The following is a 26180-nucleotide window of genomic DNA, read 5'->3' on the forward strand; positions in this document are numbered from 1 at the left end:
TATATGGGTTATCTCTTCTCAATACTGAGATTCTTATGCCTTTTACATTTATTAGTAAAAACCCATTTTTTCTGTATATTCTAGTTCTGTGTTTTTGTAAGGTAAAACAAGTGCAAATCATTTAAAATTAATTATTAATATTCCCATGATTTCTCTTTCATGTATTCCATGAAAATAGTTTTCCATGTTAAAGTAAGTTTGGGAATTGCTGGCATAAATAATTTCCTAACCTCAGTGCATCACAGCATTTTTATTCTATGTGTCTCTTATGAATCTCTAAACAAGGTTATGTAGTCAAAGTTTTCTAGTCATATAAGAACCTCTCCTACAATGTTATTCCATAAACACAGACTACTAAAAGCAGGCAAATTATAACATCATCTTAATATCCCAAAGGCTCACCTAACTCTTTCTAACTCAAAAAGTCTAGGAGTTGGCATTGCAGCCAGTTTGCCAATATTCAGTATCTGCTCTTCCACCAATCTATTATGTGAATTTGGTAAGTTACTTTAGTCTCTGTGCTGTAGTTTCTTTCTTTTAATATGGGTGATTAAAAGAATTTTTATCTAAAAGATTATATGCTCTATAAAGCTTAGTAATTATAATATAGTTTCAGTAACTTTGTCTACAAACTATAATATACTGAAAAAAAATTTACTTCTCATTTGCTGCTTTGTATTACCTCTGAATCTCACCCAGAATTTCTGGTCCAGTTGGTAATTTCAATTTTTTTTATATTCGAGTTTTTACTTTAAAATAAACATATTCTGATATAGAGTATTTCCTCTACCTAAAATGCATATTAATCTCATATTGCCATTTTAAATATTATTTTCTATGATAAATATATTAATTTACCAAATTTGCATGTGCAGTTTGGATAGAAATATGCATAGTATTTGTAATGGACTGTAACGAAAACAGTGATTGTCTCATATTCCTGAAATAGTGGGTGGATAAATAATGTGAGATCCATGCAACAGCTCCTACACTTCAGTGCTTCAGTAGTCTTTAAATAAATTTTATAATTAGAATATATAAACATTATAATTCTATGAACTTGTAATAATCATAATAGTTTAAAAGTATTTTTTTCAAAATCACATTTTTGGAGTGGAAATACAGAAGTTCTTGGAAATATTCTTTGATTAATATTTTTCATAACTTTATTAAAATTTCCAGTGTTAGAACATTATACAAACTCCTTCAACCAGTGATAGAATAAATATGAAGTACAAGTCAACCGAGTATATTTAGCTCAAATAACCAAATTTAGTAGTTTTCGTTGTAATTTTGACCATGCTTCTGATAAGATATGAAATGCACTAACAATTTATTTTCTAAAATTGCATTCATAATTTTTCATAATCCTGCCAAGTGGAAAGCAAGTTAAATTATTGGAAATGACCATTTCCCTTTCATTCACTTATGTTTGTAAAGTAGGAAAGTTCCAATATAGCTATTAGGGCATCATGTATTAATGTATTCATAGGATTTCATTCCTAAAGGCAACCGCTTCATCAAAAAGTCTAGGATTTAATCCAACAACAGTCTCTGGAATGTATATTTTTGAAGGTGAAAATTACACATGAATACATTAAATTAGGCAAAATAAATCTTGGTAACAACACTTGAAAATACAAAATATTGTTTAAAAACATGAAAAACTATATTCGTCTAATGATTTGCTTTTAACAACTATGTTTCTTTGCCTCTTTTAAGAGTTCCAAAGAGGGCAAAAATTCACTATTTTCTGAAATATCTATCCCTGCAAAATATTTTCATTTCTATAGGTGATGTGATAAGAAACCTGATGAAAGTCGAGTGGAAGGAAACTGAAATGATACTTGTGAGTGTTAGTACTCTGGCATGGGAGAGGTCTTGTTCATGGGCTTAGCTGTAGATTCATGTGCTCATGTGTGCACATACACTAGTATTAAATTATGATATATTTTTAGGGCGATGACAGCATCAGCAAGACATAGCTTTGTGATTTATTATTGAGAAAATAACAAAAATATTTTATACAGTATATTCACTTATCATTTATGGATACCAGAAACAAAATTGGAATAATATTTAGAAAATGTTAAAGCAAGGTAAAATAAACCAAGCAAACCAACCAACAAACAGCTCATCAATTTAAGCTGAGAGTTCTTTATGCAAGTGATATTAGAAAAATACAAAAATGTTGCTAGGAATATTTTTATAGTAAATATAGGTTTGGTTTATATTCATGTGGCTGGAAAAAAAAATAGAACTTTCTACTTCCACAATCTAATTCATCCCAGGTTCTAGGAATTCCGAAATTTAGTGGTTTATTTCTTTTCTTTTCTTTGGTAATTTAAAACTATCATCTGTTAATTTAATTTTTATTTTCACTTTAAAATGTGCTATTAAGATAACTGCCTTATTCATGATTCTGATTTTATAAATTTGTAGTCAGAATCTTTCTGTTGAGAACTGCCTATCATGGTAGCGTCCTCCCTCTAATTAAGGTTCACAAAAAAGTTCTATTAATCCCTACTTATTCCAAGAAATGACTAGCCACAGAAACACTCAGGCCCTAACATTGAACAATCTTTCCTCTTTTGAAATGCCAGCAGACTTGCCCCCGTACGGCCAACCAAGGACTGTCAAGTATATCTGAAGATCAATTAGAAAATCTCCCCATTTGCAAATATTGCTAGAATGCTTGCCAATCAAAGACTGTCTCAGTAATTCCTATTCTTACTCTGTAAGATCGACTCTCCTTTCTAATACCTTTGAACCCCACTGAAACAAAAGTGATACAGGTGGCTTCTCTTCTCTTGCTGCAAGTTTATGAATAAACAACGTTCATTAATTTTGTGTAATACTTAGATTTGTCTATGGCACTTATATAATATGCTATGCAACAAATCAGTTGGATGGTAGGAGTCAACATATTGGAAATCTTTTTGTAGGAAATGAGACATAGTCATAATTTGTGGACTGAAGGAAATGTATAAAATATACAATGTTATTTATGTATTTGTAGGTGATGAACTGATTGTACTATGCCATAAACTAGAAACAGTGAGAGCTGGGATTAAAATCCAGAGTTTCTGATTTTCTTTTCCAGGTCACTGGTTTTTTTAAAAAGAAGGAAATTTCCTTTATAAGAAATTAAATGGTGAAGAGACAAGTCTCCTTATAAGATTAATGTATTTGAAGCCTCAGTCTTGACTCCAACATATTCTCTCTGGGTGGAATTATATAAATTACTCACAATTTCTATACATTGGTTTTTCTCATCTCTAAAGTTGGGGTAGAATAGCTTTGCTTCATAAAATTGTGGCATGGATTATATCAGATGATACTAAAGTAAATCATTTATAATTGCATCTGGCATATAGGAGTTAATAAACATTAGCAGTGATGATGATAATGATAATAGTGATTCTATGGAACTTTGATTTTAGATATACAGGAAAAAAGTTAAATCATTCATATAATAATCTCTTTATTGTTATTCATAAAAGAGTGAAAAATTATTTATGGCTCTAGGTTGTCATTGATAAAATTAATTTGGATTCTATATAGACTGAAATGATTTCAAGTTTAAAATTTGGATATTTGCCTATAATTTATTATTTCATTGAACTCAATGAATACCTAAGACACATATGCTTGTCTTTAACTATAATGGTACTCTAGCCTAAATATATATTTTTATGATTTTTCTATTTCTACTCATGAGGACAAATATAGAATATTATTCAGCTTTTATGTATTTTATTTGACTAAACTTAAATTGACTTCTTAACAGTTACTTTTTAAAAGTATGTAATTTAATGTTAACTTTTCCAAAAATCTTGACATATGCAAGTTTTCATGTCTTCTCTCATCTTGAAATGGTCTCAACCTAAGTAATGACCTCATCCTTTTTACTGAGTTTATGACTGATTGCAATTCCTTGAGAGTAAAAAAAAAAAAAAAAGGTTAACATTTTTTATATCCCGTATGAAGTATGTTACTTTCACTTTACCATTAACATAAGAAATAGCTCTTTAAGTCAAGAAAGATAATAATTTTTCACTAATCTCCATAGGGGTACCAAGTAAGATCAACAAAGAACATTTTGTTTCATTTTACACTGGAGACCCTTGAAAGGTACATAGTTAAATGTTATCCTTTTGTAAGTAAATCATTCGCACTTTTGGAAGACAGCTTAGAGCTTCTTAAACATGATTTACTGCCAAGACCTCTACAGTTTTTAAGGAGTCAAACCAAATGCATAGTACATATTTTATAGGTACATTCATGTATTAAAAATTTGCAAAAAGAGTTTGGAGACATATAAAATAAAACAATTTTTAAAAATTGTCCCTAACTTTACCTCTCTGAGAAACAGATCAATCTAATTATAAACCTAATAATTGTAGATCACCCTTCAAACCAAAATGCTCTAAGTTCATAAAATGTATAAATTAATATTCTCAATTTAAAATTCATGTAAAATGCATTGATTTATTATTTTGACAAATTTTATAACGTTATCGAGATGTAATTCAATAAAATTACATCCTTTTTAAAGTATGCAATTCAGTGTTTTTAAAATTCTATTCATAGAATTGTACCAGCATTACCATTATCTAATTCCAGAACTCACGCCAAAAGAAAGTTGTATCAAGAAGCGTTCTTGAGAATTATAAATAAGACTGCTGTTTATAGGTAAATACCAGTACAGCAGTACCAGTTATTAAAATTTTGAAATGCTTTTGTACCAGATGGTGCCAACCTCTGCTCCAAGTGCCTGGGTTGCTTCCTAACCTTTTTTGAGTATCCTCGGACCTCTCCATGGTTCAGAAATAGAAGATTAGAATCTGGTACAAAAGGGAGCATCTAAACTACTATTGCTCAATAGTGAGGCCAATATTATTTATACTGGTCAGTAACAATGCTAAATGATATTTGTTTTTTTTAATGTCATCAATAAAGAGAATTATATCTTCATTTAAAGGGATAATCAGTAGAAAATCCATAATGGTGAAAAAAAATAACTAGTAATAGAAAAGAAAAAGACATTAAGTTACTTAAATCAGGAGTGAAAGAGGTGATATTATTTTTGACCTTACAGAAATAAAAAGGAATATAAGGGAATAATATGAAAATTGTATGCAAACAAATTATATGCTCTATGTAAAGTGGACAAATTCCTAGAAAGACATTACCAAGACTGATTCAAAATGAAATAGACTATCTCAATAAATCTATAGCTAGGAAAACTAATTACTAATTGTGAACCTTCCTACAAAGAAAAATCCAGGATTAGATGGTTTCGTTGGTAATTTCTATCAAGTGTTTGATGGAAAAATTAGCACAATCATTCAAAACCTCTTCCAAAATTAGAGGAGAAGGGAATATTCCAAACTCATTCCACAAGGCCACTATTACGCTACTATTTAAACAAGATAAAGACATTACAAGAAAACTACAAACCAATGTAACTTACAACTATAGACAGAAAAATTCTTACCACATTTTAGCAAACCAAAATTAGAAACGTATAAAGAGGATTATACACTACAGCCATGTGAAATTTACCCCAGGAATTCAAGGTTACTTTAAAATAGGAAAAATCAACTGATGAACTATGCCATATTAGTATAATAAGGACAAAAATTGATACGGCTATCTCAGTAGATGCAGTAAAAGCATTTGATAAAATTCAGTATCCTTACATGATAAAAAAAAACACTTAACAAACTAGGAAGAAAAAAGAATTTCCTCAATCTGATGAAGGCCATCTAGTAAAATTCCATAGCTAACATCATACTTAATGGTGAAAGATTGGATTATTTCCCACTAGAATCAGGATGTCTGCTTACCACAGAAGTAGGAGATGTGATGATGGAAGCAAGCATGGTGGGAGGAAGGGGTCATGAGCCAGCGAATGTAAACCGTCTCCAGAAAGCCAAGGAGGCCAGGAAAGGCAAAGACACAGTTTCTCGCCTAGAGGTTCCCAAAGGAACCAAGACTCTTGACTCCTTTATTTTAACCCAGTTAAACTGATTTGGGGCTTCTGGACTCCAGACTGTAAGATATTAATGTGTTGTTTTAAGCCACAAGTTTATAATAATTGGCTACAACATCATAGGAAGCTAATGCATTCCATAACAATATATCCCACCAAACCTCAAAATACAAATGAGAAAGGTCCAGCCACAGCTGCAAGAATCTCATGGTATCAGAATCTGAGCTGGAAGAAAAGAGGAATGGTAAAGGAACCTTTCACAGTCCTGGTTCCAGAGAGCCTATGTGTTACCATCATGTACTCCGGAAATTTCTAAGAGCATCAGGAGAAATTAGAGAGAGGCACCACTAGTTAAAATTTACAGGGAGTGTCTGGGGAGCGTGGGAAGATCTCTTGGGGTTTGAGCAATTTCAGAATCTAATTAACAAACCTAAGCATCAATCAAGGATAAAGCCTGGCACTAAGGAGAAACTGCTAAGAGTGGAAACTGGCAAGACAGGGACAATAGAGGAAATGAAAAAGCCAGGTTCAGATGAAACTTGGGAGCTCTCATAAAGCAAGAAACCATATGTTTATGACTTTGAGAACAGAACAGAATAGGACGCTTTAGAAAAAATTACCTGACATTCAGGGGAATATGAACACTGGCTGTTCAATGGTATTAAAGATTTGAAAAAATTGCCTATATGGTTTAAAAGGGGACATAAATTTATCTTTAATAGGCATTCAGAAATACTTAGAATAGATATTATATCTGTAATTTGCTTCAAAAAAATCTGGTGCTAAAATGGGGACAATGAGAAATGTTTGTAGGGGTGTGTTTGTGCATAGAGGAAGTTTGCTGTGAATTGATAACTCTTGGGTATGTGAGTTTTCATTATACTATTTTTTCTAATTTTTGCATGTCTAAAATTTCCCAAATAAAAAAGTTTAAAAAGAAAGGAAAAATGGAAAGTCCTACCATACTGGCTGGACTGCAATGGCCAGTTTCTAACCTGTACACTCAAATGTTCATTTGCATCATCTTTAGCTATTATCCCTTGTTGTTTAATATTTGATTGTGAAAAAGAACCTTAAAGATATTTTCAAAACAGTACACACTTTTACTTCAACTATGTAATTAAGCCAACAGAACTTTTTCTATTGTCTATGAAAATTTTTTCATATTTTTATTACATATCTACTTTTCCTAAGAGCAATTTTAGTACTGATCACCTTATTTCTATTAAATTAGATGTCACTCTGACAAACCAAAATGGCATGACAATACTCAAGCACAGAATGAACAGTAAGAGGGGTTGACCTCTCCACAGAAAAACAATTTTAATTAATTTAAAACCCTCAGATGAAAAATAGGATCTTGTCTACTTGATGTCAAAATTAGCAATACGGGGTTAACCAATTGATTTCCTTTTTGAGATACCAAACTTGCATATGCATGCTCAGCATTTTTTTCCCATTTCTGATGTTCTATCATCATATGGGCATGTTACATAAGGAGAATATTCTTAAACGTGCTTCGTGGCAGAGAAGGGACTATCACCCACCTGATGTGATACATAAATATTTGTATGTATGCATTATTTTTGGAAATGGGATTCAAAAATTTTCTGAGTTGTACATGAAACCAATAAAGAGGTATGTTATATTCCTAATATATACGTGCTAAGAACCACATTTGGTCTTCATTAAGCAAACTTTGCTTCAACCTCAAAGCTAGCTGTTTCTCTAAACTATGAAAGATTTTGGGTAAAGAAAACGAGTATCTTACCTTAAAAGAAAGTTCCTTCCATAGTTAAGTTTAAATAAAAAAATATGTTTTATTTTTTATAAAAAAAGAAGCCACAGACTAGGAAGAATTTTCAAAACACATATCTGATTCAGGACTGATATCCAAAATATACAAAGAATTCTTAAAGCTGAACATTAAGAAAACACACAATAAATTTAAAAAATGGACAAAATATCTAAAGACACATCTCACCAAATAAGGTATACAGAAGGCAAGTAAGCATAGGAAAAGAAGCTCAACAACACGTGTCATTAGGGAATTGCAAATTAAAGCAAGATACCACTACATGCCTATTAGCTTTTTTTTTCACTTTTTATTTGTTTATTTTTTATTGAAGTATAGTTGATTTACAGTGTTGTGTTAATTTCAGGTGTACAGCAAAGGGATTCAGTCATATATATGTACACACACACACACACACACACACACACACACAGACACACACATATATATATTCTTTTTCAGATTCTTTTCCATTATAGGTTATTACAGGATATTGAATATAGTTCCCTGTGCTGTACAATAGGTCCTTGTTGTTTATCTAATTTATGTATAGTAGTGTGTATCCGTTAATCCTAAACTCCTAATTTATCCCTCCTCCCCCCTTTCCCCTTTGGTAACCATAAGTTTGTTTTCTATATCTATGAGTCTATTTCTGTTTTGTAAATAAATGCATTTGTATCATTTTTTAGATCCCACATGTAAGTGATATCATATGATATTTGTCTTTGTCTGACTTACTTCACTTAATATGATAATCTCTAGGTCCATCCATGTCGCTGCAAATGGCATTATTTCATTCTTTTTTTATGGATGAGTAATATTCCATTGTATATAACTATACCACATCTTCTTTATCCATTCAACTATGAGAATGGCTAAAATCAAAACACTGACAACACTAAGTGCTGTTGAGCTTGTGGAGCAACAGGAACCCTCATTCATTGCTAGTAGGAATGCAGAATAGTACAGCCACTTTGGAGGACAGTTTGGCAGTTTCTTACAGAGGTAGACTTTGTGTTACCATAAAACCCACCAATTGCACTCCAAATGTGTTGAACATTTATGTCCACAGAAAAGCCTGAACATGATTGTTTCAAGCAGACTTATTCATAATTGTCAAAACTTGGAAGCAACCTAGATATACTTCAATAGGTGAATGTATGAACAAACTGTGGTATAGCCATATAATGAAATATTACAATTTAGAGATAAAAAAAGAAATGTTATCAAACCACAAACCAATATGGAGGTGCCTTAAATGTATATTTCTCAGTGAAAGTAATTGGTTTAAAAATGCTACATACTATATGATTTCAATTATATGACATTCTGAAAAGACAAAACCATGAAGACAATAAAGAGAATAGGGGTTTTAGGGGCTGGGTGGGGCAGGGGGTGATTCCCCTGGAGGATAGGGGATTTTTAAGGTAGTGAAACTACTATTGTGTATGATACTATAATAGTGGAGACATGTTATTATACATTCATCAAAAGTCATAGAATGTACAGCACAAAGAGTAAACCCTAATATAAATTATTGGCTTTACTTAATAACAGTGTATCAGTATTGGCTTATCTAGTGTAACAAATGTATTACACTAATGCAAGATGTTAAATAATCTGGGAGACCAGCTGGGAGGTGAAGTATTTGGGAATTCTCTGTACTTTCCACTCATTTTTTGCTGTAAACGTTTCCACTCATTTTTTGCTGTAAATGTAAAACTGCTCCAAAAAGTAAAATCTGTTAATTGAAAGAGAGTAATGAAGAGTATTTATTAACCCAAAGGTGGGGGCATCAAGGAGCGGGGGATACTAAGCTGTCTGACTTGTCTTTGTATGACAAGATAATTTAAAGCCACACAATCCTTGTATTGTGTTGCAACTTGACTTTTTAACAGATATCTCTAGATAATAACATTTAAACTGGAGATGTTTTTATTAATCTCAAATGGGATGCACGATATTGTGAACTGAAAATGACTAACACTTGTGGTCAACTTACTACATTAATGGAGGTATTTTGAAGGTGAACAAAATTAAGTTAAGGAAGTAAAATATCTTAAATTGTTCTAGGAAATAAAGCTCTCACTTTCTTTTCATGAAAAACATCAATCAAAATGTGGTATAGAGGGAAACTTTGTAACATCAGAGTTATTTATAAAATCAAAGGAACACTATGTTTCAATGTTTGTACTGTTACTGAATCCTCAATTGTTTCTTTCATATGGCCATGGTTAATTATGGCCTTCAGTCTAGCTTTATCATTGTTGAATAATAATTTAGATTTGTATTATGTGAAATGTGTTGTCAATTAAGTCAAGTACAGAAATTCAAAGACTATCTTGATCTGCAGATATTGGAAAATTATAGTTGACATCTCCTATGAAATTTTAAAGAATACTTTCTTTGAATATTATCTAAGAAAAAATAACTATGTGCAAAACATATTTTCTTCCGAAAAACACACTCTCGAATCACACAGTGTAGAATATGGGCACCTTTTCCAACTTTTCAATGCCTATATTGACATTTCTATAACATTTTAATCTCTAAAGAAATTATACATTGGAATTTTAGCCATATAAGGCCAATACTCAATTTTAATTAATATCTAGCCTATGACTTCCTCTCACTTTTTGTAGAGTATCTGAGCATCTTATAGATAGTTAAGGTTCTTGTATTACAAAGATGAATAAAAGATATGTTGAAGAGTTAAAACTGAGATTAATCAGTATTAGTATTTGTCTGTAAAAGTTTCAGCAACTATAATAAAGCTACAAATAACTCAACTTTGTTGCACTGAATGTACACATTTAATACTTTGGTTTTTATTTTAATTTCTTTGTGGCTGTCTGTTCTCTGCTGTATATTGTAAGAATCCAGAAGTCAGGGGCCATGTCTATATAAATTACTTTGTGTAACATCATGTGAGATATTCCACACACAAGAATTTATAATTAAATTGTGTTGATAAAGTAAATAATGTTTGAGAAGATTATTCATAATTTTTGTTTTCCTCTTTCTCACCCGTATTCCTTCATTCTTCTCCAGTGAAAATAAGTATATTATTTCTAAAACAGTGATTTTAAAAGAAAAGTGTGATATAAATATTGGAATTCAGATTATTCTATCTGCTGTTTATCTTATCAGAAAGTTGGTTCTTATTTATATCCTCCAAAATGTTTATTTTATTTTATACACATTCTTTCAAGGATAAAATATGTGGAATTATTGGCTGAAACTATTTCAATAAAAAAAAAAATGAAGCTCCTAAAATGTTTCAAGGTATATCCTGAAGTTTCAGAAACTTAACACTTCCAGAAACTAGAGAAATTGTTCTATTTTGGCAGATAACTAGCCTGAGACTAACTCATCCACTCACTTTCAAGAATAATTACGATAATGTAAATAAGTATTATTTTCCAAAGTCAGAATAAATGAATAATAATTTCTTTTTATACAAAAGCAAATTGCTATGGAATAAAATCTCCATATTCCATTACCTGCCATTATTACAAACCTTTGGGAAAAATCAGTTTGTCCAGTAGTACTTTTATGCATTTATTTTTTCAATTATTTAAAAAATATATATTGAATATCTACTCTATGCCAGTAACTTTGGGAGAAATGATGAGAAAATGATGTGTAATAGAGAACTTTTTCCAGAGCTTCCAGTCCAGTGGGAAACTCAAACAAATAATTTTCTATTAAAATGCAGTGCGACAATGTTGTGAAAAGAGGCAATTAACCTTTTCTTAGTAAGACAGGAGAGGTTTTCAAAGCTGACACATGAAGGGTAGATTGAAGTTGCCAGGGAAACAATAGTCTGAGTGTGTGTTTAATGTTTGTGTCAATGTGTATGTGCATGTTGTCTATGTGTTTGTGTGTATGTTGTGTGTATAGGAGGGGTAGACAAATTCAAACCTGAGAAAACAGCAGTAACAAAAGATTAGCAACTGATAGGGTTTCAGGTAAGACTGATTTAATTATTCTACAGTAAGCCTATTTTATTTCATTTTGGTTCTTGTAACCTTGCCTTGTAGAGTCAGTTGACACTTGTGGAAGTATTTCTCCCTTCCACTGAGTCCACCGTAATGAATCATCTCAAGTTGCACTTAGTGCCCATGCAATTTTCCAAAAAGGGCCTCAAAAATATTTCCATCCCACAAACTCTTCTACCATTTGACTTTCTCACTCTCTTACGGAGGAGTGCAGTCTCTTTCTTAACTCCCTTGACTTTACAGAGGTTCTGTGATTGCCTAGGTCATTAGTACGGGGCAGAAGTGAGACTCTGCTAGTTTGGGACATGGCCCTTAACTAGCCTGGCAGCTTTCACTTCCTGTGCCTGTAAGCCAGCTACCATGTGAGAAGGCCACCTACTCTGTGATCACTATTTTGTGAGGAGCCCAAGTCACGTGGAAAGGCTTGGAGGATGAAACTTCGTGTGGAGAGGTTTAGAGAGACCAAAGGGGCAAGTTATGAGTGTACGGCTGTTCTAAAAACTAACTCCCTGGCCCAGGCCACCCCAGTTGATGCAATGTCTACATGTTCAGTCAATCCCTTCCCGCATTTCTGGCCCACAAAAAAAATTGTGAAGAAAACTTTTTGTTTTAAGCCACTAATTTTTTTATTGAACTATACATGATTTACAGTGTTAAAGCCACTCTGCTTTGTGGTGGTTTCTTACACAAGAATATCTAAAGAAAACAAACTACTTGCAATTTACAAAACACTGAGTTTCCTACCTGGCTATTAAAAGAGAAAGACAGTAGGGATGTGCACCATGAAAAGTCCACGTGAGAACACAACCAGAGGCAGACTTCTGCACGGCAAGGAGCAGGGAACCTGCTGACACTTTGGTCTTAGACTTCTAGCTACCAGGACTGTGAGAAATAAACTTCTGTTGTTTAAGCAACCCACTCTGTGGTATTTTGTCATGGTAGCCCTAGCAAACTAATATAAAAGGCAATATTTATTACATGCTTATCTTCTGCCAAAATCCATACAAAACATTTAACAGAGTTAATTTCATTGATTCTTTTATTTTAATTGAAGTAGAGTTGATTTACAGTATTACATTAGTTTCAGGTGTACAGCATAGTGATTCAGTATTTATGCAGATCAGACTCCATTATAGGATATTATAAGATAATGGCTATAATTCCCTGTGCTATACAGTATATTCTTGTTGCTTATAGTAGCTCTACAGGTGAGGATCATTGATATCTCATGAGAACTACGTCTCAACTGTTTTATTATTTCAGATGAGAGGTGCGTGTATGTCAAAGAAATACTGAAATCTGTACAAATTCTGTATAGTATATGCAATATAAAATTATTTTAATGTTAGGAGGGCAAGTCTGCAAAATCCTTCTGTGCCACTTTGATCTCTGTCTTCTGGATTCATCTCAAATATTTCTGAAAGTGCTTCACCTACTATAGGACGCACATTAAATCTCACACTTCAGTGGAATTTTGTCTTTTCAGTCCTCAAGCAGAAATAATGCCTATTCGATATTATTTGGTTACTTTCTTCTTATGAAAATACATTTTTGTTTCTTTACCAAACACTTTTTTTCCCCAATATGTCTATGCTTTTAAGCGTTGAACATATGTTATTTTGTGTTTGTTTTTTTTTTCTTTTTTTTTTTGCGGTACGCGGGCCTCTCACTGTTGTGGCCTCTCCCGTAGTGGAGCACAGGCTCCGGACGCGCAGGCTCAGTGGCCATGGCTCACGGGCCCAGCCGCTCCGCAGCATGTGGCATCTTCCCGGACCGGGGCACGAACCCGTGTCCCCTGCATCGGCAGGCGGACTCTCAACCACTGCATCACCAGGGAAGCCCTGAGGCTTCCTGGTGTAGAGAAGGAAAGGAAATAGAGAAGGAAATAGAGAAGGCTTCTGGGCTAAGGAAAAGAATGAATGTTGGGTTTATCAAAGCAGTGTGCCTCCAGGGGTCACTTTCTCAGAAGTGGTTTCCATTTCTATAAGGTTTTCATGAATTTATAAAATAGTAGGGTTAGATAAGAGATTAAGGAAATAATGTCTTATTGTTGATGTCTATTTTCCTTGCCCAAGAATATTCTTTAGTAGTCCTTTTTGAATATTTTATATTATTCCTCCCCTGCTCAAATGTTATTATCGGTTGAGGTATTCTTGGAATGCAAATGGCAAAATGCTTTTAACTGTTGCCATGGATCACTGTGGCTTAGCTTCAAGACAAAACCGCAATTCCCAACTGCATCCTCAAGTTCCCTATCGCAGAATCATCTTAACTGTATCATTAGATGATCCTTGTTTCTACATCTAGAATTCCTTAGTTTTCTATGACAACACCCACAAGTTATTTTGTATTTATTTCTACTTTTCCTTCCTTCCAACTTCAAAAGATTTTATATCTTTATAAAATATTGTTTTTTATCTTTTCAAAAGTTCTAAGGGATGATTTTCCATAGCATAATAGAATGCTCTATTATTTCCATCTCAAAACAATGAAATCTTCCTTAAATATGCATTCCTTTTTAAATGACTAGGCTGTTTAAATCTGCTAAAGCATTGCTACAAACCTTTGCCTCCCTTCTTTATTCCAAGCTCACTACTCAATCCGCTTGAATCTACTTACTATTAAAATGACTGACCACTAGTCACTTCCTAATAACTTGGATTGATTGGCTCACTTAGTTGCCATCTTACTTGACCTAGGAAACATTTGGCTTTATTTATAATTTAAGGGATTATATTTATAGATTTCTTTGTTTTTTTTTTCTTTCCTACCATATCTCCTGTACTTTAGTTCTCTCTGACTGCTCCTTCTTTTTTGTGCTCCTGTTTTTCTAGTGGCCACTCTTTCCCTGCCCACATGTTTGGAAGGTAGTGCAGAACAGAAGCGATCTGTGCCTCTGTTTGCAGGATGTGGCAGAATGCAAGAGGTAAAGGTAGAATTGTTTCCCCACAGCATAAGGTCAAGAGTCTTTAACACAGCATATGAAATTCTGCTTGATCTTGTCCCACAACCTGCATTACCCCATACATCATAATACACTCTGTGTTCTATTAAAATTCTTAATTAATGTTTATTCCAAATACCTTAAGGATTATACCTTTTCACTAGTTTGATCCTAGCCTAAATGTGTATTTTCTATATAACTGTTGCCCTTTTATGTAGAATCTGTGACTCCGTTGACCGCACAAGTGACACTTTTCTCTTACGCATTATCAATCAGTTTTTCCTTAGCTACTGGAACCATCCAGTATCATAAAAATCTGCTCCAGTCTTTACATCTTAAAACAACAAAAACAGTAATAGCAATGACAACAGTAACGGTAACGAATGAAACTATAAACCTCAGTTACTCTCTGGATACCACAACCCTCTATTATTAGTTTATGATTTTATGCTTCTTTTTCATGGTAAAATTTCTATAAAGATCTGTTAACTCTTGGCACTTCTACTTTCTGTAATCCCATTTACTGTACATCCCTCTCAAAAATACTTTGTTTTAGATAAACCAAACCATTGTTATTATTAGATACAGCAAACATACAGTTATTCTACCAAATTGCTATTGGAATTTGAAAATGCTTACACACAGTTTCCTAGCTCACAATTTCTATACCTAGCTCATCTAGAAAACAGCTACTGGAGCAGCAACCATCTGTGGATTCCTCTCCTTTGCTTCTGGCAGTCGCGCTCTGTCTGTTGTCCTCTTGGCTTAGTGGTAGTAAAAGCTCTGCTGCTGTTAGCCCCAGGTTCACGTAGCATCTGCTGGGGTTTTCCTAAGCCCCACTTGCATATTTGTAATTACTTTCTTTGTGAACAAATGAACCCACCTCACCTTAACCTAGGTTGAGTGGGCTGTGTGTTTCCCACAGGGACTGTGACTAATCAGTACTAAATGCCTTATCCTGGAATAGGAGGTGACTTTGTGAATTTGGCGGGGCTAGAGGGATGAGGAGGCAAAGATACTGCTCTTGTAAAGGTTTACAGAACTCTGCCAGGTCCAGGTCCAAAATACAGGGCCAAATCTGCATCTCCTTGAGCTCTTCCTTTATTGCTTCATTCATCATTCTCCTCACATAGGTCCTGTAACAGTTTCCTGGTTTTACTCTAGCTCAATGGCTACACCTTGTCAGTCTACTTCTATGAGCTTCTCCTTTATTATGTGTATTCTGAACAGTGGTGTCCCCCAGGGTTTGATCCCAGGCCCTTTTCTCTTCTATACCTATCCCCCACCCACCATGATTGCATATATTCTCAAAATTGTGAAGACCATGTATATGGTGATAATGCCCCAAGCTTATAACTCCATTCTAGATCACTACCAAGTTCCAAACAAATCTCTAATTCGTGACAGTATATAGCCACTCAGAAGTCTAAAGCCATCTTGAATTTATCATATGCAAAATAGAATTTCTCTCCATATCTGCCCCTCCCCTCAACCCCCTCAATTAATTAACCAACCAGTTAATACTAAAAGTTAGGAGTCATTTTGTTCCTCCTCTTTCTTCATTGCCTACATCCAACCTTCAACAAATCCTAAAAGATCTGCATCTGAAATGTACCCAGGTCATCCCATCTCTCTTTATCTCTGCCACTCAAATTAAAGTAACAGTCCTGGGACTTCCCTGGTGGCGCAGTGGTTAAGAATCCGCCTGCCAATGCAGGGAACATGGGTTCGAGCCCTGGTCCAGGAAGATCCCACAAGCTGTGGAGCAACTAAGCCCATGCACCACAACTATGAAGCCTGAGCTCTAGAGCCCAGGAGCCACAGCTACTGAAGCCTGTGCACCTAGAGCCCATGCTCCGCAACAAGAGAAGCCACTGCAGTGAGAAGCCCACGCACCCCAGCGAAGAGTAGCCCCCACTCACTGCAACTAGAGAAAGCCCGCATGCAGCAACAAAGACCTAGTGCAGCAAAAAATAAATAAATAAATTAAAAAAAATAAAGTAACAGTCCTTAGTCATTTCTAATGTCATCTAATTCCATCTTTCCTTTTTCCATTTATTGCTATCAATTCATTGCCCACATAGGAAGCCAGAGTGATATTTTTGAACTATAACTGAGGTAAAGTCACTCCCCATTTTAAAAGTATTAGATGGCTTCACCGTGTACTAAGAATAATCTTACTTATCGTCAAATCCACCATCAACTACAAGACAGTTCTTCATTTTGCTTCTGACTGTATCTTCATCTTAATCTAATGCTAGGATTTCCTCTGTTTACTAACTCCAGGACCAATAGCCTGTTTCTGTTACCTGAACTTGCCTTCCTTCACCCTTTTCCCTCCTGCTTAGCAATAGATACTGCGATGGCAGCCACACAAGCACTCTTATTCTAGAAAGTGAAACACACACTGGTGACAAAGGCCCATGTGATGAGTTTTTGGGGTAGGAAGATGGCATGAGTTTGGAGCCTGATGATTCATTAGTCCTACACTGCCTACCATTGGACTTGTTATATGAAATAGATACCGCCTGTGTGTTTCGACCGATATTATTTGTGACTACAGTAACAACAATAATAAAACCAGTATATTTTGTTTTAACATCCTAACCGACCTTTAACTGAAAAGTCTCTGTTATAATGGTGTTATCTGCTTTTCTGATATTAGTACAGCTTTTCAAGATTTCTTTTGATAAGTTTTAACGTGATATAAGTATTTTCACCGGATATGAGCCTGGAAAGCTAGGGAGCACAGGAATTCGGTGCATACCCTACCACCTAGGAGGAATAAGGCTCTACTAAAGTCTTTTCCCATGATGAGTAGGACTTTGTTACACAGAACTCTCTGTAAATCTTTCATAATGGTTCTTTTTTTTCTCTACCTACCAGTGCCACCAAGTCTTTCCTGACTTTACCAAGGGAGAACCTGGTGGGGTTGCTGCAGATAAAACCAAAGAGAAGCATCCCCACTCGACCACAAGACTGTGGCTCTGTGGAGTCTCTCAAGGTCCTGTTAGTCTGTAATCAGCCCCAGCAATTTCACAGCATTACCATTTAAACGTACTTTATAATTTATGGCTCCAGAACTTTCATACATAGATCTTTGCTGTGATTTTATCTAGTCACCTTTCTCTCCACATTTTAGGGTGGCTGTCTGTCCTGCACCTCAGTTCTCTTATAGGTCCAACTCAAATAATAGATTTTCAATGTATTCAGTTTTTTGTTGTTGTTGTTTGTTTTATAATTGAAGTAATGGTATCCAGTCTCTTTACATGTCAGAGCTGAAACTGGAAGTCTAGAACACTGATTTTTAATATTTCATCCTCAAAGAGGCCCATCACTTTATTCATATTTCCTTTGCAAGAACTACTAACATGATCCTACCTAGATACAGATGGGTCTGGAGCATATAGTCCCTGGTTGGGCAGCTACTTTCTCTGTGAGGAGGAAGTGCAGATTTTGGTGGTCAAATAGGTTTTGCAGTCACAGACTGTATGAAGGAGAAAGGAGAAGTTGACATTCAGGGAGCACTTTCTAAGTGTCAGAAACTATACTAAATATTTTATATGTGATCTTATTTACTCTTCTTAATTACTATAAGAGATAATATTATTTTTCTCTTATAGGAAATTGGACCAGAGAAGTTAGTCAGAAGCCCAAGGGCGCATAGCTTATTAACAAGTGATTTGATATTTTAACCTAAATTCATATAACCCCCCAGACCGTGTGCTTTGGAATAAGGTTGACCTTGGTTAGTAATTTTATTGAGATTTTAATTTAAATATGATTACATTTATAAAATCATTTGAGAAGAATCAGTCACTTACATTGGAAAATCTTCTAATCAAAGAACATTGCAAGGCTTCCCTGGTGGTGCAGTGGTTGCGAGTCCGCCTGCCGATGCAGGGGACACGGGTTCGTGCCCCGGTCCAGGAAGATCCCACATGCCGCGGAGCGGCTGGGCCCATGAGCCATGGCCACTCAGCCTGCGCATCCGGAGCCTGTGCTCCGCCATGGGAGAGGCCACAACAGTGAGAGGCCTGCGTACCGCAAAAAAAAAAAAAAAAAAAAAAAGAACATTGCAGCTTTCTTCATGTAGTCAAGTTGATTCTGATACACTTGTCATTATCCATGTATAAAATATGCAACACGTTCACTCTTGCTTTTCCTAAACATGATCACATTTGTTAGATCACAGTTGTTGCTGTAGGGCTTTCTGCCTCAACCAGGCACCATCAGCAGTCTGGAATTTATATTACATTTCTCTCCACTTTGGTGAGTAGTATTTTCTAAATGCAGTACCTCTTTATTTTGGTATACAGGAAAGTTACTGAGATAATAACTTGTGCCCTTACCTGCTGTGGTTCTTGTGTGGTTTTAGTCTTCTCTTTTCAAAAGATACCCTATCTGTCCTCTAATTTTTGACTTAGGTTTTATTTTTGTGCCTTTTAATGTATATAATAAAAATAAAGACCTTTCTTTCCTTCACATCTGTGTCTACTACAAAGATCCTGACACATTTTAAGAGCTTAATGAATATTTATTAAATAAATGAATAACGTAGTAAAACCAGATCATATTGTATATATTTACATACATGTAATGAATACATTAGTATAAAATCCTGACTTATCTTCCTATGTTATAGCTGAGCCCAGTTCATTGCAATTCGATATAGGAAATATTACCATTCAGGATTAAAATGATTATGTTATTTCAAGTCTTTCTCAGAATTCAAAGTAATACCTATAAAGTTAAGTTTGAAGAAATCTGAACTATGAACCACTATTGAAAATAAAACTCATAAATTGTCAATGGTTTGTACATGAAAATAAACAATGTATCTTCCTTTAAATTTGTTGATGGATTTCTTTAACTTAAAAAATGATATTGCATACCTGTAGCTGCATAGCTACTAAAGGTAAATAGTGTATTTCAATGCAAATCATGCTGATTTACTACCAACAAATGGACAACTTTTAGATGAATAAAGCTATAAATGTTTGTAAACATTGGATTCCACATAACACATCTCCTCAGAGAGCTGTTTCACGTTAATGAGCTTTATATTTTTGAATTTGCAGTACCCGGAAGAGACACAAAGCAATAATGCTATCATCAAAGCATAATGTGGAGCAGTTCATTCAGATAACTTAATGTAAGGGGCCATTTCTATATATACAATGCTGGGTAAAGCAAATGAAATAAATTAACTTGGAGCTGATCACAGATTATGATGGATGATATAAGTACAGTGATATAATAAAACTGAATTATTGTAACTTTGTTATGCATTAGAATATATTTACATTTAAGGGTGCCATATAGAAAGGGTGATAGATTCGAACTCCAGTGATCTATTTTAGCCTCTACTTTTCTAGTTACTAAATCTGTGGTTTAAAGTATATCAGATAAATTCTAAGAGACCCAGTTTTCTTACCTATAAAATGTCAATGATACATATCTGTTAGTTGGTTCTCCTTTTCCAGAAAATGTTTTGGATGGAAGAATTTCACATGTAGAAATAACCAGCAACTGTTGAAAATGCAGAATCTAATTAGAGAAGTCAGAGTGCCAGATACAGAACTGGGACAGCCTCATAACTGGGAATGTTAAAATGATAGCAGTCCGTGAGGTTTTCAACAGGAAGTTTATAGAAAGAGAAAAGTAAAGAGTTAAGGACAGAACTTGAAAAATTTCTCTCGTCAGCCTCGCTCATGAAATTCCATTCCATATATCCAAATACCTACTGGCCATGTCAATGCAAATATAGAACACACACACAAATATTGCTGTACAATAGACTCAAAAGAGTGAATGTATATTAAAATCATTAGAAACTTTCTAAGCTACATTTAAAAATTAAATTCTGGTTGGTTTCTATGATCATGATCATGTGATTATGACCATTAACAATCCATTATTTCCAATTATTTCAATAACTTCAGTAGTACCTACAGTGACACTAAAGAACCATAGACTTTTATCTTGATTTTAAATGTTTCTTGTGTCTTTCATTATTATCAGACTCCTATTATTTTTAGAAAAGCTAAAGAATAAATGAGTAAATCAAATACAAATTTATTTGATATTAAAATAAATAACTGTAGGTATGTATTATATACATTGAAATTTCATAGAGTAAGCTTCTGTCATAAAGTAATAACTATTATGTTATTAATTATTCCAAATTTATGGATGACTGACCTAAGATGATAGAGGTTTGGTTACTTATAAATGATCACATGGTCACTAATTTAGTTACTTTTTGAAATCAGGAAGTTTGACCTCAGAGACAGCACACTTTACACTATAAAGTTTCCCATATGTATAGTCTTTCATGGAAATAGTACAGTAATAATTGTTACATTAACATATACTCACATGCACATACATACTTGTTTATTTAGAAATCTGTGTCTAGATTTCTGTATTGTACCTATGTGAGAAAGACAAAATAGTTTTGTCAGAATCTAATAACTGCATGCAATCTGTAAACTTAGCTTCTCTTACTGTCTCCCTCAATTCTGACAGATGATTAGGATAAAAGGTAATTCTTTTTAAATAATAATCAGGAGAAAAGAGAAAATACTCAATAGCTCAATTCACACTCAAGATATGATGCTGTATTCATATATGATGCTGTATCACAATCAGATATTTATATATGATGCTATATAACAATCAAATACTCTTTTCATTCCTTTCTTCCTTTGCATTTTCATAAAACTTTACCTAAAAATTCACATGCTGGTAGTGAATTTTGTTTTTCTTATGCCAGAATGAAAAAGAAAACCATTAACTCTTCAGTTTCAAGCTATGGTTGCTTTTTTTCCCTATTATTCTATTTTATACATTAGATAATTGTCTTGACATTACTAAAGCAAAGGAGGCAGAGGAGGTAACAATGGAAAATATTTGTAGTCATAGTGGCTTCTAGAAACCACCTCTTTGTATAATATTTTGGTATAAGCAATGGTAAGATTATTTTACCTAATTGTGTTGTCTTCTAGTCTTTTATTCTTGACTCAAAGGAAGATCAATAAGGTAATCAAATCCCCCTGAAAGACAGAGACAACAACACTAGGAAGGAAACAAACTAAAGAAGATGAAGAAAAGGAGAAGCAGAAGGAGAAGGAGAAGAGGGAAGAGGAGGAGGAGAAGAAGAAATAAGAGGGAAAAGGAAAGGAAGAAAACGAAGGAATAGGGGACAAAGGAGGAGTGTCAACAATAATAGCAAAAATGATTTTTTATGTTGAATCAGACATTCACTGAGCCTTTCACATGTAACAAAATGGATTTTAACTCTATATTGTTTTCAAATATTTTGTAAAAATATTATAAATATGCTTTTCTCTCTCTAACTACTGAATTCCCAATCTCCTGTTCATTGCCTCCCATTGACAAACCTTACCCAAAGCCTGACGGCAAAGGAACCAAGTTGATGCAACCCAGGCTCCTATGGCACAGACCAGGTCGAAGCATGATGACAAAATGGAATTAATTCAGTATTTTTGCCTCAAAGATTTTCATTTTAATTGACGTATATACCTTTGTATACATAAATAATATATAACTTCTGTTTGTGTGTTCGTATGCTTTCTCATTTGGCGTCATCTTAAATAGGCTTTGAAAAACACTTAATGACCTTTAAAATGATAAGGGAAAAAATCCAAATAATTGTAAATTGTAGAACACATAGTACCTCAACATTGTACCCACTGATGCAGGATAAAGAATAATGATAACATGAGTCCACTTGAAATTTTGGTTTAAGAAATCAGTCATTGCCAAATGAAAGGCTTGTACCATTTTCCTCCTCTCTGTTTATATCTCCTTATCTCCTCTTGTAAGGTATCATTCTTCTATCTTTAGTGAGAATCATTGCCCCACTTTTCTTTATTGTTTTATAGTGATATATACACGCAAAATGTAGTTAATTTTTGAATGATAATTCTAGTAGGCAGAAAGATGGCCCCCTAAAAGATATCCACATCCGAATCCCTGGAATGTGCGTGACCTTAAGAAAATGGAAATGTCAAAGAAAGGAATTTTCCTCTAGAGCCTCTAGAAGGAATGCAGCCCTGCCCGACATTTTATTTTTAGCACATTGAGACCCATTTAGAACTCTAACCTTCAAAACTATAAGATAAATTTGTACTAAGAAACAAAGTTTATGGTAATTTGTTATAATAGCAATCTAATCAAATGATCAATTATAATGAAATGTGCATGCTTATTATAAATAGAATCACATTATATCCATTCTACTATGATTTGAAACTTAAGCTCAACATTTTTGTGAGATTCAACCATCAAGCATCAGTAATGCTTGAGGCTACAGATTATTCATATTCATTACTGTATGATTTCCCATTGTATGAATAATCCACAATATATTTACTCATTCCAATATTAATAAATCTTTGAGATTTTTCCAATTTTGAACTTTACAGAAAATGTTGACAAACCATTCTGGAAAAATAAAAAAAGGAGATCAAGGGCCCTGGGAGAAATGGCTGATTCTGGGACCAGGGCAGGAAATAGACAAGATGATCCTGCAGTAACTTGTAGTGCCAGAGAGTAAGGATTTATTAAAAAAAAAAAAAAAAAAAAGCAATGATGATGAGGTGTGCCAAAAGAACTCAGGAACCAAATGAAAGAGCTCCCAATGGCTAATTCTAGAACAATTTGTGCAAAAAAACACATAGTGTATAATTGGATTTAACCCAGAGCATAAAATAAATATTCCTTGGTCCATACTGACATAAAAAATGATTTTAAAAAATATATTAGATGCAGAAGAATTCCGAATAATTTATGTGGATACTCTATCCTCAAAGAAATAGGGCTTAACTCCACACTACTTGTGTCAGCTGTGCATATTGAGTTTCTCCAAATGAGGACAGTATGGAAAGGGCATAATATTACCTTTAGAATGGAGAAACCTGACAAATACTACTTGTTCAAGAGGTCAATGTCAACAGTGACGTCGTGTTGATAGCATGTATCCTTGATATGTTGTGATAGAAATTCACTTTACGTCTGTGATCCTCCTCCCTAAAACCAGAAGTATAACCATGAGAAAAATAACAAATCTAATTTGAGGAACCTTCTATAAACACATGATCATTACTTCTCAAAATTGCCAAGGTCATTAAAACAAGAAAAGTTTAAGAAATTCTCAAAACCAAGAGGAGAATAAGGAGACCTACTGACTACAGGTCATGTGATATCTTGGGGGGAGGGGTGGATCCTGGATTAGAAAAAGAAAATTAGGTTAACTATAGAAATCGAAATAATATATGGATGTTATGTAAAAATAATGTATAAATATTGATTCATTCATTGTAAACAATGTACCTTTCTAATGTAAGGTATTAGTAACAGGGGAAACAGTGTGGGCTGCAAGGAAACTACTATATTTGTAATTTTTTCATAAATTTAAAACTGTTCTAAAAAATAAAGTTTGCTTATAAATCAGTCATTTTCGTCCCATCTGCAATTTCATCTGTGTAATATATCAAGCTTTTAATAGATTTGTGTATTTGCTTCTGAGGTCTCTATGTTAAATTGATTATGTGTCTATCAGAATGTCAAAAACATACCCTTTTAATTACTATAGATTTTAAGTGAGGCAGTATTGGGTACAGCAGATTCTTTCACTTTGTAATTCTTATACATAGGTTCTTGTGTGTCCTGGCCCTTTGCCAGGACATACAAGTTTTTGAGACCCCCTATACCAAGGTCCATAAAAAGCATGTTTCAATTTTGATTTGAATTTTGTTGAATCCATAGTTCAGTTGGCAGAGAATTGACATCTTTCCAGTATTAAGTATTTCCAGCTAAGAACTTGGAAGATGTTTTCATTTGTTTAGGAGGGTTTTTATGTCTCATAGAGGTCTTGTTTATGTTTTTATTCTTGTTTTTTTATTCACATGTACTTCCTATTGTGGATGCTGTTGTAAAATGGCATCCTTTTAAGCTAATTTTTAAAATACATTTCATTGTATATAGAAATGGAACTTTTATGTTGATTTTATATACGGCAAATTTGCTGTGCTCATTTTTTAAATATCTAGTGAACATATGTTTTTCTATTTATTCTGTTTATATGGCAGATTGCATTAATGAATTTTTCTAATGTTTAAGCAGCCTTGCATTCTTGTAGTAACTCACATGGTGATTCTGCTACCCATTTTATACTTTGCTGATATTGTTTTGCTAAGAATAAGATTTTTCCATGTTCTTCATGAAGAACCTGACCTATAGCTGTTTATTCTCATATTGTGCTTCTTATTTTTTGGTACCAAAGTTATAAGCATAAGGGTATGAGTTGGATATAATCTCCTCTTTGCCCTTTCCTCTGGAATACTGTGTTTATGTTTAGGTGTGGTTTGTGTTTTTGTGTGTATGTGTGTATGTGATTAGAAGTAGAATTTCTGAGTATACAGTATTCAACTTTATTAACAGTTGGTCTCCAAAGTGATTGTAGTAATTCATACTTTTGCTAGTTTTGCTAGTTAGTGCATAAATGTTATGTTGATTTTTACATCAGTGAAATTCTTGTGTCAGGCATTTTATATTTATCAATCTGATGTCAGTGAAATGATGTCTCATTGTTTCATTATCTATTGTCTAGATTATGTGTAAGATTCAACCTCTTTTCACGTAGTTATTGAGAATTCAGAATTCTTCACCTTTGTGTTTTATTGTATCCTCTGTATATTTTTAATTAGGTTTTTAAAATTATTATTGCTTTGCAGAAATTCTGTATATATTTTGGATAATGATCTTTAGTTAGTTACATATTTTGAAATGTCTTCCCTCAGTTTGTGGCCTATACTTTAATGTTATTAATTTTATCTTTTGTTGTTTGGGAAAAAATATTTAAAATACAACCAAATATCTAATTTATTTTGATCCTTTTGCTTTTATTTTTTAAAACAAATTCTATTCTACTCAATATCATAAAGATAGTATCCTATTTTCTAGATATCCTTTGGGAATTTTTGTTTAGACGTTTATGTTGTTAATGTGTATGGGAATTATACTTCATGAGGTATGATTAGATCAAACTTTATTTTTTTCCTATGGATAGCCAACTTTCTAATATTTACTGAGTGAATTTCCTCATGGATTTGTAATGCTTCTCTAGTAAATAGCAAATTTACAGGTTAAAATGACTTGTTCTCTTATTTTTTTCTATTCCCTTTGACTCTTTATCTACTATTTTACCAACATCATACCATAGTTTCATCATAATCGTTGCTATCTTGTAGGAAAATTTCCTTGCCTTATTCTTTTTAATATTCTCAAACTTCTTAGCCTTTTATTTGACCTTAAAATGTGTAATTATTTATCAATTAATGTTCTTATCATTATATTCAAATCATTGGTGTAAATAAGGATGTTTAGATTTAAATCTGATTTTTATTTTAGAAA

This window comes from Stenella coeruleoalba (genome assembly GCF_951394435.1).
Source record: "Stenella coeruleoalba genome assembly, chromosome: 3".
Taxonomy (NCBI): Eukaryota; Metazoa; Chordata; class Mammalia; order Artiodactyla; family Delphinidae; genus Stenella; species Stenella coeruleoalba.